The sequence below is a fragment of the Halichoerus grypus genome, chromosome 4, assembly GCF_964656455.1.
Source record: "Halichoerus grypus chromosome 4, mHalGry1.hap1.1, whole genome shotgun sequence".
Classification (NCBI taxonomy): domain Eukaryota; kingdom Metazoa; phylum Chordata; class Mammalia; order Carnivora; family Phocidae; genus Halichoerus; species Halichoerus grypus.
The window spans coordinates 1,699,091-1,716,700 of NC_135715.1; the positions used below are offsets into that span (position 1 = coordinate 1,699,091).

The window sequence follows — 17,610 nt, forward strand, 5'->3', positions numbered from 1 at the left end:
TGTGTTTCTAGATGAGGCCGGCATTAGACTCCAGACTCAGTAGGGCACGTCACCCTTCCCGATGTGGGTGGGCATCACCCAATCTGTGCAGGGCTGGGATAGAGCAAAGGCTGAAGGAAGGGAGACCCCAGCCCCTTCCTGTCCACCTCCCTGGGCTGAGACATGGGTCTTCTCCCACCCTTGGACAGGGTATGACGTCCTCAGGTCTCCTGGTTCTCAGGCCTTTGGATTTTGACTGAACTATACCACCAGCTTTCTGGGTCCCCAGCTTGCAGATCATGTCCGTCTGTCTGTCTATCTATCTATCTATCCATCCATCCTCTCTCTCTATCATCTATCTCTATCACCTATCATTTTGCTAGCTAGCTACCTTTCCACCTATTTATCTATGATCTATCAATTATCTATCCACCTTCTATCTATATATCAATCAAGATCTTTACATCTGTTGCTCTGGGCACACATCTGGCTACAGAAAATCATACAATTTACCTATATTGGATGAACTTTTTTTTTTAGATGTATTTTAGAGAGAGAGAGACTGGGGGGGGGAGTTGCAGAGGGAGAGAGAAACCCAAGCAGACTCCATGCTGAGCTCAGAGCCCAACACGAGGCTCCATTCCACGACCCTGAGATCACGACCTGAGCTGAAACCAAGAGTCAGACCCCTAACCGACTGAGCCACCCGGGCGCCCCCACTGGACAAACATCTATTCTTCATCAAGCTCTGCTGGCATTTCCTAGTGCCTCACTTTCCACCTTGTGGGAAATGAGCAGCTGTAGATCTCTCCAGTCTTAGACATCCCCAGCATATATATGTACATAAATAGTTGGGTATTCTATATAAATTGTATTACAGCATGCCTACTTTCTTGAAGGTTTCCTTTTTAACTTAAAAATATATCTAAGCATGTGAACCTTCACCACACTTTTCAGTTGAGTTCATCCAAATTCAAGTATGTGTCTACGATACCCGAACAGCATTCTTTCAATGCAGGACCTATAACAATCAACGAAACAATGAAGGGAAAACCAGCGGTCTCCCCACTGCTATGACAGAGTGCGGCTTCCTCTGCTGATGCACACACCAACAAATCGCTTGTGGGCTTGCTAACGCCCGCCCCCCCTCCCCCCCCGGAGTGATGGAGTGGGCCATACGGCTCAGTAACGCAGGAATGGGCGCTCGCGTCGGATGGAGCTGACTTTGGGTCCCTCCTCGGCTCCTTCTCAGCTTTGTGGCTTTACGCAACTATCTGAGTCTCGATAAGCTTCCTTCCCAGCACTAGTCCCATGTGGGGAACCGTAGGAATTACAGGAGATAATGCAGATCAAGGATTTAGTCCCCTGGTAGGAGCCAATTTATGTGCTCGTAAACTTTACTCCTTGTTAGTATTGGGAAACCGGCGAAACTCACCCAAGTGACTCATCTGTTTGAGTCCCGCCTGGGACCGTGTTGCCCCTCCCTTCCCCAGCCCCCACTTCTCTGCACGCAGGCCCCCTGTCCTGGAAAGGGCAGTGAGGTGTCATATCACATGGCTTTCAAATCACTGCCAGGAATTCTGAATCCCTTTGTGGAAAACTCCTCCAAATTTGCACTGAGTGTCTTTCTAGAGCTTGAGGTCAACTAGCCGGTGATCAGAAGGACCTCATAAAGGCTCGCTTTCAGCAACATTGCGGCGGCTGTCAGCCTCATGCTTATTCTAAGTGAGCTTCACACTGATGACCCTAGGATGCTTTTAGGAAAATCTAATTATTCTGGAAACTATGCTGAACCATCAGGAAGCTACATCTATAATGGCAACAGCAAAGCCCTAAAGTGAGGCAACTTCCGTGGGGTCCCAGGAGCTCAGGTGGCAGCTGAGAAAGTGACCAGGCCGCGCCGGTGGTCGGGGGGGGGCCGAGGGGCAGGACCACCTTCTCACCTGCCCAGACAGCTCCTCGGGTTTATCCTTCAGTCCCACCTACCTTGGGGTCCCCATGCACATGGGGATCCCGTGCAGGAAGCTGACCTGTGTAATCGGTAGTGTGTACCCCGAACTCCAGCATGTCACCCCAACACTGAGACCACCCGCCTTCAGAAGTTCTGTCGGTGCAGACGCCCAACCCCTCGCCTTTCCCAGCTCAGGTTCAGCAGAGGTGCCGGGGTGAAGGGCAGCCCACACATCTAGCTCTTCTTCCTCTGGGCCCTGGCTCCTCCAGCCACAACCACCCTGGGAATCCCAAACTCCGCGTCAGGGCTGATCCTACGGAAGCCCAGGAGCTCTCCCTAGCTCCGCAGCCTCCCAGCCGCTGGTATCTGCTGAGACTTTCCATTTCTTGGCGCATGGTGCTTATAAACCAGGGAAAGCCTTGCAGCCACGGGAGTGCAGAGCGCGGGGCTCAGCCGTCTCCCGGGGTCTCGGCCACCTGTAGGCGCCCTGGGGGCTCTCTGATTCCTTCAAGCATGTTGTAAAGCAACTTCATTATGTTTTTCTAGATGATCTGGGTAAACAGGTCGGTCTGCTACACCGTAACGTGTCATAGGAAGCAAGAGTCCGGAAAACCTTTCACTAGTGACAGTGCAGTTGGTGCTTGATTAAACAATCTTAATTTTCTTAAGAAAAGAGAAATTCAAGCTCATGGAATGGGAGTGGAACAGTGTGAGCTAAATTACACTAGTCTCATAGTTTGAGGGACAGGTCCTGACCTCCCTCTTGCAACTGTTCTCTGCCACAAACCTGCAGGGTCTGAGGGCAGAAGGCCGGCAGCAAGCGCGGCCCCATCAGACAGGAGGTGATGGTGCTGGGCCTGTGCTGTTCTCTCCTCGCCAACACACGGATCTTCCCGGAAAACACAGAGATCCCACCAGACGCAAGTGCCGGGAGCGCTGGTCGTGACCGTGGACTCGGCTGCCTTCTGACGACCACAAGACTGTGCTCAGAAAGAGAGGCCACAGGCACACGGCTCCGCGCCCCCGGCAGCCCGTCTGCCACAGCCGGTAGGTTACCGGACAGACAACAGAGCTTTTACCAGTTTAGCAGCTTGCGAGCAGAGGACAGGCTTCACGAGCACGCAGGGGGCAGCAGAGGCTCTGAGGGTGACTCGGGGTAGACCCCAGCGGGCAAAGCCTCTCTGATGCAAACACGAGTCTACACAAGACAAAGCACAACAAAAGCTTCCTGGGACAGCTACGGAAACAGTTTTCTGTACTAAAGGGAGAAGCCCAACGTGTGAGGGAGAAGACTAGCACAGTTCCGAACAAGATCAAGTGCAGGAAAGGGAGGAAATTTTGTCCCCCCACTTTGCACTCTCCGTGTAACGTGCGCCCCGCGTGGGTGCACGACTTGGAGCTCCAGCTGGCTGACCCTGTGGCTGCACGTTTGTGGAAAGGATACCAGAGCTGAGCGAGCGTCATGGCAAATCTTCAAGCCGCGTCGGAGCAGAAAGAGCAGAGATGCGGTTGTAGAAAGCAGGATTGGTGGTGTGGAGGGCGGAGGCAGAGAAGACGGGAAAAGAAGGGGGACTGTGGGAAGGTGTTGGGCTCAGGGCACACACAACACAGCTGAAAAGTGCAAATAACCGGCATTTCTGAGGAAGAGCATAGAAAAAGGGAAGGAGATGCAAGAGTAAGAACACATCGCTGAGCGAAGACCTGAAGCCGCAGTTTTGAGGGAAATACCCCACTTTCAAGGAAAACCAGCAAGGGAAGACTTACCACTGGACACATCCCGGTAAAACGTCGGATTTCCAAGCACAAACATCTCTACATGCAGCTGTGTAGAGGCGCATAAGACACTGAAAGGGAGGAGCCTCAGGCTGGTTTCACCGCGACGGCGCCCAGAGACCGCAGGGCGCCCAGAGACCGCAGGGCTCTGATGCTGGGTGCTGGGAACGCAGACCTGGTGGTCCAGCATGCCGCTGCTCCTCGGGGTGGGGCCGGGGGGAAGCAGGCCACCACAGATGACTCTTAAGAAGCACTCAGGCACCAGTTAGCTGGAAGAGGGGTCTAAAACATGACTCAAGAATGGGACTGTCCGAGAGTGCGCGGAACGGTGACAAACACGGAACGCGCTTACACGTGGGGTTCAACACCAGCCACCCACGTAACTAGAGTCCTCCTGAGGGTCGTGAGCTCAACGCAGTACTAATCTTAACTTCAGAGGCACTTTTTTTGAGGAAAAGTGATTCTTGATTAAAACATGTTTTTAGGAAATTAGAAAAGATTTCTTCTAATAAAGACTGACCACATCAAACCAATAGCCAAGTGTGCAGTTAATGGTGAGAAGAGGAAAGCGCTCCTGGTAACATCAAGGGGGGACGAGAATGCCTACTCCCTCCAGTATGACTGGGAAGTACAGGGTTGTCCTTATTTGCAGAGAATGTGATTATCTACTTAGAAACCTAGGAAAATCAACTGAAACACATTAGGCAAACACATTGGTTATAAAGTGGGTAAAAAGATGAATATTTCATTCATAGAAAAGAATGCAAATAGCTTTTCTATTGTGGAAAAAATATAGAACATATAATTTACTATTTTAACCATTTTTAAGTGTACAGTTCAGAACGAAAATAGCTTTAATATATGAAAAGCAGCTCAATCTCACTATTGTACGAGAAAAGCAAATTAAAATGACACAGAAACCATTTTTCACTCTTAGGCAGGCGAAGATCAGGAAGTGTGGGGACGCTGCATCGCTGGCGTGAGTGTGAACTCAGGTTTCCCAGAGGGCAACACGGCAGTAAAGACAAACACCACAACCACGTCTCCCCTGTGACCCAACAGGTCCTCTTCCAGGGACCTACTCAGAGATACTCGTGAGTGTGAAGATGATGTCGTTTTGCACAGAGGTGTCTGAAACGGCAGAGGTTTGGGAAAGATGAGAAGGGCATCGGAGGGGACAGGACGGATGTGTGTGCCAGGCGGCTGTGGGATAAAGGAATCTACAAACGTGCCTGTTCTTGCACCCATCGGAGCACTGAGTTTTCGGGTCAGCCGACAGCCTATGGGTAAGGGGAGACTGGTGCCTCCAAGGAGAGATGAAATGTGAGCTTTGGCTCACCAGGGTCAGAGCAGGGAAAGAGGCTGGGGCTCCAGGGGGCGGGGTAATAACCCCCTAAGGCTGAGTGTGGGGGGAATGCAGAGTATAAAGCCCCCTGGAGCCATGGACATAAGGGCAGTCTGCACCCACGTGGGGGCTCTTCTCCATGTCCCTCCGCTGGGTTCTCCTGAGGCAGACCAGGGGCAGGGAAGGAGGCCACTCGGAGCTTCCTCCATGACAGAGGCGGGAGCCGAGAGCCTTCCCTGGATCCCTCTCGACTACAGAATAAGAGCCATGATCCATGGGGCAAAGGGCAGCAGACCTCGTCACTCCCAGGGCACAGAGGAAAACCCGCCGTGGCTGGGGGGGGGGGGTAAAGGAGAAGGCTCACCCCCACCTGAGGGGCAGGAAGGCAGCCTGGTCTGAACCGCTAGAGGTCTTCTGCCACATTACTGAGAAAGCTCTCCTCCCGAGACCCAGGAAGGCAGCCCTTGCCAAGACTGGGTCTGCACCAAACCAGAGAAGTCCCTGACTCCCAACACCAGGCTCGCAGATGCCGGAGGGCAAGTTTGGCAGTCTACCACGGGGGAGGGCAGGTGGGTGCAGAGAGAGCCCCTGGAGGCATGGGTGAAAACAGGAGGCTTAAAACTCAGAATGAAGTGGACATCAAGAAACATTCCCTGGCAAAGCAGCCCACCCCCAGGTAAAGCTAAAGGAATTCGAAGCTGGTGGTTGCAGAGAGAGTAACCATAGCAACAACAAATCCCAAATTCAACTTCTGACTAGACTGACTCAACCCTAGCATTACTGGCCAAGTGGAAGAAGGGTGTGTGTTTTCTCACATAAACATAATTAACTCCGTATTGTGTCCCACACTTACTGTCTCACTTTGAACCCAAGAGTGCAAGACATATAAAAGAAGGAAGGAAGGATGCAGGGAGGGAGAAAAGGGAGAGAAGGAAGGGGGGAAGAAAGGGAGAGAGAGAAAGGGAGAGAAAAAGAAAGGAAGGAAAGAAGGAAGGACAGAAGAAAGGGAGAGAGAGGAAGAGAAAGAGAAAGGGAGAAAAAGAAAAAGAGAGACAGAGGGAGAGAGGGAGGAAGGAAAGGAAGGAAGGAAGGAAGGAAGGAAGGAAGGAAGGAAGGAAGGAAGGAAGGAAGGAAGGAAGGAAGGAAAACTATACTTACTGTTAGGAAAGAAAGTAGTTGACAGAACCAGAGGCACATATGACCCAAGTGTCAAAACTATCAGACACCAAGAATTTAAGGAACTAGGATTAACACCTTCAAGGCATGGATAGAAAAGGTAAACAACATGCATGAACAGATGAGGAATTTCAGCAGACATGAAAATTTTAAAAGAAAATAAGATGAAAAAATATGGTCATGTAAAGATGTTAAAATTATAGACTCAGAAAACAAAGCATTTTTAATATGCTGGAATAAATAAAAATGTTAAAATATGAGTAAAAAATGGATGCCATGAAGACTGGAAAACGAGAACCGGATAGAAACTAATGGAAGATGCCACCGGCGCATTGAAGAACCCCATGATTCACAGCATAATACAGAAAAGAAATTCACATGTAGACTCAGCATGCCAAAGCAACAGCGGGAGGACAAACACAGGAGAAGGTCGGAAGCCCCCAGTGAGAAAGGACAGACAGCCCTCACAGGAGTGACTGACAGCTAACCCATCAGCAAGAGCGCAAACCGGGAAACTGGAATTCTAGCTGGAACGTCCTGAGAGCAGGTAACCGTCAACCTCAGACACTCCGCCCGCCCAGCCAAACCACCTTTTGGGCACAGAGGGAAAGCAGAGGCACTTTCAGGAAAGTGGAAACAGACGGTCTGACGTCACCTAGCAGGAGTGGGATCCCAGTTACCTGGTCTGGGATAGAAAATGGGACAGAGGACACAAAACCGCGTAAATATGCGGGGAAATCCCAGTGAACACTGACTGTATAAAACAGGAATTAACGTGTGAGGAGTTTAAAAGGAAAATAGTCAACGTCTCCAGGTCGTGATGAAATCAGCGACAGCCCCCAAAGCAGGGTGGCAGGGAGGCCGTTAGTTAATGTGCTCTCCGTGGTAAAGGTGTCCACAGAGGGGGCAGCCACTGGCCAGTCCCGACTTCCGTAAGTTAATTATTCCCGTGTTAATAGCCATGACAACTACTTAAACAGAAACAGAACTGGTAACGACCAAATTAGGAGAGGAAGACAAATAAACATCAGAAAAAAATACGATAAATCTAAAGCAATCCAAGTAAGGAAATAAAAAGAAACCTAAGACAGGTGTGTATTCTTATCATATGCCGCCGGACAAATCACCACGAACTTGGTTCCTTAAATCGCACACACACCCCTCCTTCTCACAGGTTCTGTGGGTCAGGAGTCTGGATGTGGGCAAGCGGGGTCCTCCGCTCGGGTCCCAGCAGGCTGAAATCATGAGGCTGGGCCTCTTGCCAGCTGTGGGTCGTGGGGAGAACGAAGGTCAGTGAGGTTCTGGGACTGAAGCCCCACTGTCCGTGGGCCGGGAGCCGCCCTCAGATCCCCTCCGCGGGGGCCTGCAGGCGGCAGCCCCCTCCCCAGGGCCAGTGGAGGACCTCTCTGCTGAGACGGGGCCTCGTATGAGGCAACCTCACCCACTCACACGTCTACAGGGGTGTTCACAGGGGGAGTCTTGGGGGACACTGAGAATTCTGCCTACCACAAGGTGGAACACATAGAAAGTATAAAATAAGAGGCTAAATACAAATCAAAATATATTGAGAATTACAAGAAAATATCATTCCATCGGATTATAAGATGAAGAAAGAGGTTTATTCCTTTTCAGTTTTCCTTTTTGCATAAATTACTTTTTTTTCTTATCTAACTAATCCAAGTGTATAATCCATACCTATATCTTGCATTGGTCATTTTATAGTCATTAGAAATTTCCATATTGTTAAATAGTTTCAAAAAATTCCCAACAGACTTATGTACCATAATTGATAAAATTATTCCCCTATTACTTCTTCTCCCCCCCCCCCATCTTTATCTATTGCAAATGAGTTATCATGTATATTTTCATTATGTTATTTGGCTTTTTTCCTTAGGAGAAAATTCCTAAGGGTGGAATCTGTAGGTCAAAGGTCATTTTGGTGACACATAAAATACATGGCAAATCCCTTTCTAAAAATGTTCACGCCCTCAACAATGTATGAAAGTACCAGTTTTCCTGCAACCTTGCGTGCACTGGGAATCATCACTTTATTGAAAAATAGCTGCTTCATATTTTAAAATATTTCATCAACTGAACAGGAACTCATAGAACGGAAAAATAATGGCCAGTTCTCAGGTCCCCGGGGTTTTCCCTCACCTGTGACTCTGGGCCATTTGCGGGGTGGAAGCTCGTGGAGAGGTGCCTTCCCTGCCACGGGGCCCCCAGCGCTGGGCCCGCCAGAAGATTCCTGAGCAGAGCTGGGCTGCGGGTCCAGCCTGGTCTTCCCACTCCTCAAACCACCGGCGCCAGGAGCCCTGCAGCCCGCCGTGGGGCCGGCCCTTGCCTGCCGTATCCGTCCTTTGCAGGTCAAAGCCGTCAGTCTGGTTTACACACCTCTTTCCCTACCCTCTCAGGAGCGCTGTCGTGCCCGGTGGCCCTGCCCATCCCCCCCGCGGAGCACACAGAGCCTCCTGGCCTCCTCCCCGTGGTATTCCCGGATGCGCTCAAGCTCTTCATTCTCTATTGGACTCGCTGCTGACCTTTTTCTTTTTTAGGACCCAGTCTGTCCTAATTCCAATGGTTCTTTTACTTATTTTCCAGACGCCTCACCCATTTTTTATCATGAAACAAAAATATGAGACGCTATTCGCCTCCACCAGATCGCACACCCCCGCGCAAGTCCGTTGTGAATCTAGGTCTCCTCGTCTGAAAAATTAGGACATTCCAGGGATAGAAAGACGGCGGTGACCTTCTGTGAATTCTGGAGACGACCGCCCCCCCCACACACATGTGAACACATGGGACTGCCCTAGGTAAGCAGCGTGTCACACTGCAGCACCATCGAAAGCCCGTCTCCCAGGGGAGCTAGAGCGTGCGTTCGTACTTACGGACAGACGGACAGATGGACGGAGGTGGCGCTCAGGCGGGGCTCTGGCTTGTCCGTCAGTCCTCAGCTGCAGAGTACCGTCTCCGCTACCAAATGCACGCCTGGTCTCTCAGATGATTGCAATTTGTAATCCAAACCCAAATCGACCTTAATTGATATGTTGATCCAGGGTTAATTGTTCCTGGGGTGGACAGGTTGATAAGGAAGCCAGCAAAACTCAGCTGCGTTAGTCACTGGCCTGGTAGAGACGGTTTTTTTTTCTATTTCTTCTGGATTTTAGCAAGAGGGAAGAGGCACCCTAAAGGATCAGACTGTCTAGGAAGCAATGAAAGGAAGGACCTGGCCTTCTTCAGGGAGTGCACCTGTTCTCACCCCTCAAACCCAAAGAAATTAGCCTGGATAACGCGAGAAGAAATGAATCACAAAATATGCTCAAGGACGCCTCCTTCAGGCACCGAAGGCCCTGTGAAGGTCTGGCAGCAGACTGGGAGCCCGTGCATAAAGGGTGAGTCCAGCTGCTGGTCCCGGTTCTCAGGGGCAGGCGCCGGGTGCGGCTCTGGGCATCCCGTTCGTCACATCCCCCCACCGTGCAGCTGCCCTGGAAATTTCACACCAAGTAGCAGCCAACACATCTAGATGACGTTTGTTTCTTTGAACACCACCCATTTTGTGCAAACAGGTCCTTGATCTTCCAACTCGGTGTGTTTTGGATTCCCTCCCGGTCATTCTCTGTGGACACTCCAGAACCAGAAATAACATGGTGTCCTCGGGGCGTCTTGCCCCCCAAAGCCCTTATGCGTCTGTCTGTCACCGGAGCTTCCTGAGAGCTGCGGGCCTGCGTTCACCTCCCCACAGAACTGCTCTCGCTCTACCAGCATTTTGGGGAGACACTTCCCTCAGCCTCTGTCTCCATGTCCGTTACACAGATGTTGTTCTGCAGACCGGAATCGCACCGGGAGAAGAACACCTTCCTTACAAAAACGGCCACTAGTAACCTGGAGTCTCCTGGTTTATAGTAACCTGGTTATTTATACGTTTGTCATCTTGTTCTAAAATGGTGACTTTCGATCTGCATTCCGTCCTGAAGGAGGCCAGACTGGCTTCAGCAAACGTAACCCTCCGGCGTCGTGAGCTGCTTCCTTATCCCCCTTCCTATTTTCCTTCATGGAAACATGACAGAGGCCGAAGGTGCCTTAGCAGGGATTGGGCGTCTGGGGCAGCGGGTGTGTATGGAGTGCTTCGGGTGCTTTGGGTGCTTCGGCTCCTCCGGGAGGCGTAGGAGAGGCCCCTGCGGGAGGGAGGAGTGTCCTCTCCACTGAAAACAACACCTGGATGAGCTTTTGATTTGGTTTTGCTTTTAACCTATTAATGCTTTAAAGGCAGAGTCTGATCAGTCCGTTCTGCTTCTGCATTCCTGAATAAACAAGGGGAAAGAAAAGGAAAACACCGCCAGAGACTAAAGGCGGAGGGTGGCCAGCTAGCCTGCCCTTGCGGTGCATCCCAGGGACAGGTCTCATGGCGCCCTGCACAATGAAAGGTCTTCTCAGACCGGCGACTCAGTGTGGTGAGCTCGGCGTGGAGAATGAGAGAAAGCAGGGCTCCTGGAGGGCATGGGGCCCACTCAGACAGAAGCAGCCTCATCCCACGATTGGCCTTGAGTCCAAAACAGGCAGGGACCTCGGGTCGGGCGCAGACGTCCCGGATGCTGGTGCACTGATGATGACCCGAGGAAACGCATTTGTTTCTTGATGGCGTTTCTCGACGAAGGTGGTTCTCGGCTCCTCGTGCCTCCAAGACCAGCTTTGAGTGAGGCGGAGGGGCGGCCGGGCTGCAGCCTAGTCGGGTCCACCAGGCTCGACACTGCGCTGGGCGGCACGTGGTGGCGGGCAGGGCCTGCAGAGTGGAGACCAAAGACTGGGTTAAGTGCCACGAAGTCACTTTCAGGAGGCAAATTCCCGTTTCTCCTTTAAAAGGAGATTATGGTGACGCTAGCCCCTTGCCCGCTACGGAGAAGAGGTTCTAAGAGTAGCTGTGCGAGCATCGTTTGTTCAGGCGGCCAGAGGGCGCGGAAGTGGACAGACGGGTGTCGTGGAGCTTTCGGAGCGGGGCAGTGCTTCGTTAGAACCACGACAAAGACGAAAACACTTCAGCTGGGGGGGCAGGGATCTGCAGCCCGAGAGGGAAGGAGTTTGCGTGGGCAACTTCGTCCCTCAAACCCTCAAGAGGTCAGAAAATGCACAAGAGTAAAAGATGGCAGATTTCTCATTGTTTTTAAGGTCTGGGATGACAATCCACCAACTGCCCCCGGCGGGCAGCAGCCTAGAGGCAGAGCCCACAAAGACCGGTTGGAAGAAATATGGAAGAGGCCCCACTTAGAGCAGCAAGAATGCCGAAACCCGCGGGAAGAGGTCACAGGAAAACTTGGAATCTCCTGAAGGCATAACGCAAGCTTGAGCAAATGAAAAGTGAAGTACTTTGTTTTACATGATTCGATGCCCAAGTCACAGAGATGGGCCTTCTTTCTAAGTTAATCTATACATTTAATGCTATTCCAGTAAAAACCCACTAAAGGATTCTCCTCCTCCTCCTTCTTCTTGGATGGGGGGAGAACAAGATATGCTAGATTCATATGTTAAAATAAATACCTAAGAATGGCTAATAATATCATTTTTTAGAAAGGGAATAGGGGTAATCAGTCCTAGCAGACAAGTGCGTCATAAAGACAGTAAGTAAATACTGCAGCATTAGTATCTGAATAGACAGATCCACGATGGTTTTGAAAATCTAGAAATAGACCCAAATATGCACAGAAATTTGGCATCTGATAAAGGTGACATTTCAAATGGGGGAGAGAAAGATGGATTTTAACCAGTGTGGAAACAACTGGGTAGCCCGCAGTCCCACCTTTGACCAGGTTAAATTTTAAGTAGATCAAAAGCTTGGACATAATATATGAAATCATAAAACTAATAGGACATTTTTTAAAGGACAATATCAAAGCAAGAAGGTCTTTGTAACTGACCAAATCTGGTGAAAGAAAAGACTGAGCAACCTCGGTTTACCGTCAACGACACCTGTGAGGGGCATCCCTGACCCGAGAACAGAATGAGAAGACAAAGGAGCAACTCGAAGCCATGTTTGCAACTTCTGTCACAGACCAGTTCATTTCCTTAAAATATAAGACCTCTTCTTATAAATCAATTAGAAAATAAAGATTTCCAGTTCAATGGGTATGTTCAGTGTCCATGGGTCATCAGGTCACAGAAACATAAATTCTCACCATTTGAGAAGATGCTCAGCCTCACTCAGCAAAGGGCTAATTATGGCTAAAATTATGTATCCTTGCCCCCCTTGGGTTGGAAAGATACTGACCAGGGCGTGGAGAGACAAGAACTCTTTACAGTCTGCTGGGAGTATCTCCCCGTACAACCTCTATAGAGGACAATTTTGCAATACACATTACGAGTTAAAAAATGTTTGTAAACTTCTAAAGGCAATTTCACTCTTAGAAATGTGTCCCTCACGAATGCATGGTATTCATTATTTTTATTTCAAAATATTAGAAAACTCAGTCATGAGTAGAGAGTTGGTTAAACAAATTATAGTTCATTCATCCAAGGGAATTAATCTGTCATCATGGAAGAGAATAAAAAGTCTCTCCTGGATCCTGCCCTGTTAGGCTTTGAGATACAGATCCAGGCAAGACACAGTGTGTTACAATGTCCTGCCCCTTGTGTGCCCACGCAGAGGAAAGAATACAAAAGTACTTATTTGCTTGTGTATGTTGCACACTCAGGAGATGCCTCTGACAAGGATGCTTGGATGCTGGAGGCGGTGGGTACAACAGGGAGGAGAGAACCCTCCATCCCCTAAAACAGGAGGGTTGCACAGGAAGGAAGGCAGTATCTGATGTGGAATCCACACTAGGCACTTCTGTGCTCAGCCCCACCCCTTCAGGATTTCTTCCCTCTGTCTCTTTTCCTGCTTTCTTGTATTTCTTGAGTATCTATTTCTCAAAACTATACGTTTTGGAGCACTGGAAACAAGTCTAACTGATCTTCATATCGTCTCTATTTCCCCAGTGCCGGGAATGCTGACGGCAAACAGCCGGCACCTAGTGGAATATTACTGGAGGAAGGGTCTGTCTTCTTCCATTTGCTTGTTTTAAATGGTCGATTGACTCAACGAGCGGCACTTTAAGGAGATGCCATCGCCAGGCCAGTAACTGGCGATTCGCTCTGAGCTAGGCTGCTCCCCACAGACTCAGTCACCAGGCCCGGGTGGCGGGGAAGGGCGTGAGCAGTGGCCATTTCTTCACCCTAATTAACTTTCCACAACCTTGGTGATGATTATGTCCAGATGGGGATTCAAAGAAAATCTGCAAATTTCAGGACAGCAGGTGCAAGGAGTGGGGCACTTTAACAGAGCCCAGATAAACGGTCTTCGGCTTCGGCCACATTTGCTATCTGTCCCTACGTGTCAGCTCTCCTGATCCAGAGTACCCAGTCTTAGAGCTGCTGGGAGCATGGCGTCGGGGTTTATGGCTCAGGGGGTGTGCTTGCCCCTCTCCGGTGCTTGGGTGCCCTACACGCCACCCCCCCTTTTCCTTCATCCTTCCCACTGAGTTTGGACACAGCCCTTCCTGCCAACTCCAGAAAAACACTTTGCTTTCCCAGTGCTCTCCACACCTCGCTCCCGGCTCATCTGTGAAGGCCACAGAGGCGCACAGTGGGCGCGCACCACACCACCCGCACACCCCTCTGCAGGGCAGGCTTGGAGGGCCCACACTCAGAGGACGGGTAGGACGGCCTCTCCGGGCAGCTCACCGATCACTCCTGGTGAGTGATTTTCCTGCCGACAATTTGGTAACAGGCCAGTCTCCTCCCGATGCCGTCCTATCAGCTTGCATGACATTAATTTAACATCCTGTGAGTTTGGCCAATCACCTCACTGTTTCACTGCACCATTTTGGTCTTTGATTTACCTAGATGGCATCACCAAAGAGACCCTTCTGACAGCCACACTCCTGTGTTCCGCCCGCAAAGACTCCTATTCAATGATGCGGGCCATGAAATATGTCACCTGGCTAGGGGTTCTTCTGGGAGAAGAGGCTGAAAGTTATCTCCCAGATCTCCACTTTCCCTCTTAACTGAAAATTAACTGAACCAGGATTTTTGGCTGGGCACAGTGTTGCAGTATTTCCCAGACTCCCTTGCAACTGTGTGGCCACATGACCAAAGTTTTTCCAATGAAACGTAGGCAGAGGTTATGTGTCTCATAAGACTTCTGTGTAGTCTCTTTGAAAGGGAAGGAGTATGCCTTTTTTCTATCCCCCCTCCAACCTGCTGCTTGGAACATGGGTTTGATGGTCGGAGCACCAGCAGCCATTTTGGACTGCGACAGCAAGGCCAAACCCCAGGGATGGTAAAGCAGACATCTGAAGAGTTGGGTTCCTGCAGACCATCATACCAGTCTGCATGGAAATGCATACCAGCTTTGCATTTATTCTCCTTTTTTTTTGTTTTTTGTGTTTTTTTTTTAAGATTTTATTTGATAGAGAGAATGAGAGAGAGAGAGAGAAAGAGAGAGAGAGCATGAGAGGGGGGAGGGTCAGAGGAAGAAGCAGACTCCCCGCTGAGCAGGGAGCCCAACGCGGGACTTGATCCCGGGACTCCAGGATCATGACCTGAGCTGAAGGCAGTCGCTTAACCAACTGAGCCACCCAGGCACCATTTTGTCTTGTTTTTTAAATATTTTATTTATTTATTTGAGAGAGGGTGAGAAAGAGAGAGAGAGAGTGATCAGGGGGAGGGGCAGAGGGAGAGGGAGAGAGAGAATCTCAAGCAGACTCTGTGCTGAGTACAGAGCCCAACGTGAGGTTCGATCCCACGCCCCTGAGATCATGACCTAAGCCAAAATCAAGAGTCAGATGCTCAACCGACTGAGCCACCCAGGCGCCCCTCCTTTTTAAATTATTTTTATTATCGGGGGCGCCTGGGTGGCTCAGTCGTTGAGCGTCTGCCTTCGGCTCAGGTCATGATCCCAGGGTCCTGGGATCGAGCCCCACATCGGGCTCCCTGCTCCGCGGGAGGCCTGCTTCTCCCTCTCCCACTCCCCCTGCTTGTGTTCCCTCTCTCACTGTCTTTCTCTGTCAAATAAATAAATAAAATCTTAAAAAAAAAAAAAATAAATAAATAAATTATTTTTATTATCGTATATATTTATATATATTATCGTATAGATAAGTATTTCTTTTTTTTTTTTTTTTTTTTAAGATTTTATTTATTTATTTGACAGAGAGAGACAGCGAGAGCAGGAACACAAGCAGGGGGAGTGGGAGAGGGAGAAGCGGGCTTCCCGCCGAGCAGGGAGCCCGATGTGGGACTCGATCCCAGGACCCTGGGATCATGACCTGAGCCGAAGGCAGACGCTTAACGACTGAGCCACCCAGGCGCCCTAGATAAGTATTTCTAATGACTGTATTATTAGTCCCCGCCCCCCCCAAGGCTAATGGTTTACCTCGGGGTGTTTATTAAATTATTCTTAATTTCCATTTCTTACCAGAGAGAATCAAAGAGTTTTGCTAGCCTGTGTTGTCTTCCCACCAAATACACACAGTTGTTTTTGGTTCCTTGGTTTGTACTGTTTCCCAGTGTGGTTCACACGTTTCCTCAGAAGAGTAAGCTATCAGGTAAGAGACCCCTCCCTGTCCTGCTCGGCACTCTCTCCCTCTCCTCTTCACAGACGGTGTCCAGGCCTTTTTTCTCCTTCCTGTTCCCAGACTCGAGCCCTGAAAGAGGGCAGTGTATTTCAGCTCACATCAAAGGGTCTGCGCCATTAAACCTCGGTGGGTGACAGCCACAAGACCCAGAGCTGAATAGAGAGATTCATCCTACCAAATTTAGACACGGGCTCTCTATATTTAGTTCAGATCTCAAACAGGAAACATTTCAGCCTGAAAATTTATAGATTAAATAAGAAGTAGAGCAGTTTTCTTTGTGCCTGCACTGAACGGGCAACCCCAGCAACACTATGATGCATGTGGGCACCGGCAGATGCCTACCTCGGCATGGTAGGGTCCTGGGCATGCAGCGGGTGGCTCCCTCCTTCCCGCAGACTTCACGTTTGCAGGGGGGCGACAGTAAGAGCTCAGCAGTGACACCAGCACCTGATTTTACTGAAGTGCCGGCCAGACATGCTTCGTATGCACGACGCACCCGACCTCACCACAACCCCGTGCTGTGGAACCCCATGAACGAGTCCCACTTTACGGACGATGACACTGGTGCACAGACAGGTGAACTTACTTTCCCAACATCACGGAGCCTCGTCCCTTAAACGCTCTGCGCTGCTGCCTGCCAATGCAGAGAACTCCCTCTGCACCCTGGGGATTAGATACAGCGAATCCTCAGTATCCACAGATTCTGTGCGTGCAAATCTGCCACTGGTTAAAATTCACCGTAACCCCAGCGTCATTCGTCACAGTGCTTCTGCGGTCATTCGCTGTCGTGTGCGGAGTGGTGAGCCATCTGAGTCACCTGATGCACACGTTCCCAGCTGAGGTCTAACAGGCAACGCTCTGCCTTCTTGGTTCAGATCCCACACCATAGCGAGCATCCTTTTTGTGGCCTTTAGGGCCACATATTCCAATTTTTGTGCTTTTCGTGGGTCACTTCCCTGTTTTAAGTGGACCCTAACCATAGTACTGAGGTGCTGTCTACTGTCCCCGCGTGGGGGGGGGGGGCGTGCCGTGGCCCCATCGCCGCATGCGGGAGGGACCGGGAGGGACTGGGGGGGTCCTTCCATGGCCCTGTCCCCGTGCGTGGGAGAGCCATGCCGTGGATGAGCCTCCCTCAGGCACAAGTTACGAGGCTGTTGGCCGGGAGTTCCATGTTCAAGAATCAACAATATGCTTAAATACGGTGTCTTTAAATAGAAACATACACAAAGTGACATTATGTGCTGGGCGTTTATGAAAATGTTGTGACCAGGGGCTCGCTGGAACTTGACGCTGTGTCCCCAGGAGCGATGGCTCTGTCTTCAGTAGCTGAGAGTTCACGGTGACTTTACAGAATACCGCTGCTGTGACTAATAAGAACTGGGGTACATGGCAGAGGGTCTGCAGGGAAGCTAAAGCCTTATTTCTTCTACTTTCCAGTTCTGTTGGGTTGCTCATCTGCTCTGGCCGCAGCTGGGAGGAGTCTGAGGGGAGAGCTCTTCTGTTGTGTTTTAGGAATCCCTGAAATAAGCGGGCCCGGTCCTCCCCCTCCGCCCTGGTCTGACCACCACCAGCTGACTTGTGAGTCATGGCCTGGGCCCCTCCACCCTTCCCATGTGCCAGAGAACAAAGAGGGTGAGGACACTGGAAGCCACGGTTCCCAAGGTGACCTTGCGATCTTCCTTTAGGTTTTGGGACTTCCTGGGGCCGGAGGGCATATTTATGTTTGCTTCTAACACAGGAACCATCCTGCCTAAAATAAGATAAGACAAGGAGGTATT

At 50.3% G+C, this 17,610-nt stretch overlaps 2 long non-coding RNA genes across 4 annotated transcripts in view; both read right to left on the bottom strand.

The window, feature by feature from the left end:
• Positions 1–10,819, bottom strand: part of LOC118534215 (uncharacterized) — a 207,261-nt gene extending 196,442 nt beyond the window's left edge. For both annotated transcript variants that reach the window (XR_004916545.2, XR_004916544.2), the window contains exon 1: positions 9,113–10,819. This is a non-coding gene — a long non-coding RNA (uncharacterized LOC118534215). The remainder of the gene's footprint in view (positions 1–9,112) is intronic.
• A 6-nt stretch (positions 10,820–10,825) lies between these two features.
• The window catches only part of LOC144381549 (uncharacterized), a 381,367-nt gene continuing 374,582 nt past the window's right edge, over positions 10,826–17,610 (bottom strand). For both annotated transcript variants that reach the window (XR_013446825.1, XR_013446826.1), the window contains one exon: positions 10,826–11,004. This is a non-coding gene — a long non-coding RNA (uncharacterized LOC144381549). The remainder of the gene's footprint in view (positions 11,005–17,610) is intronic.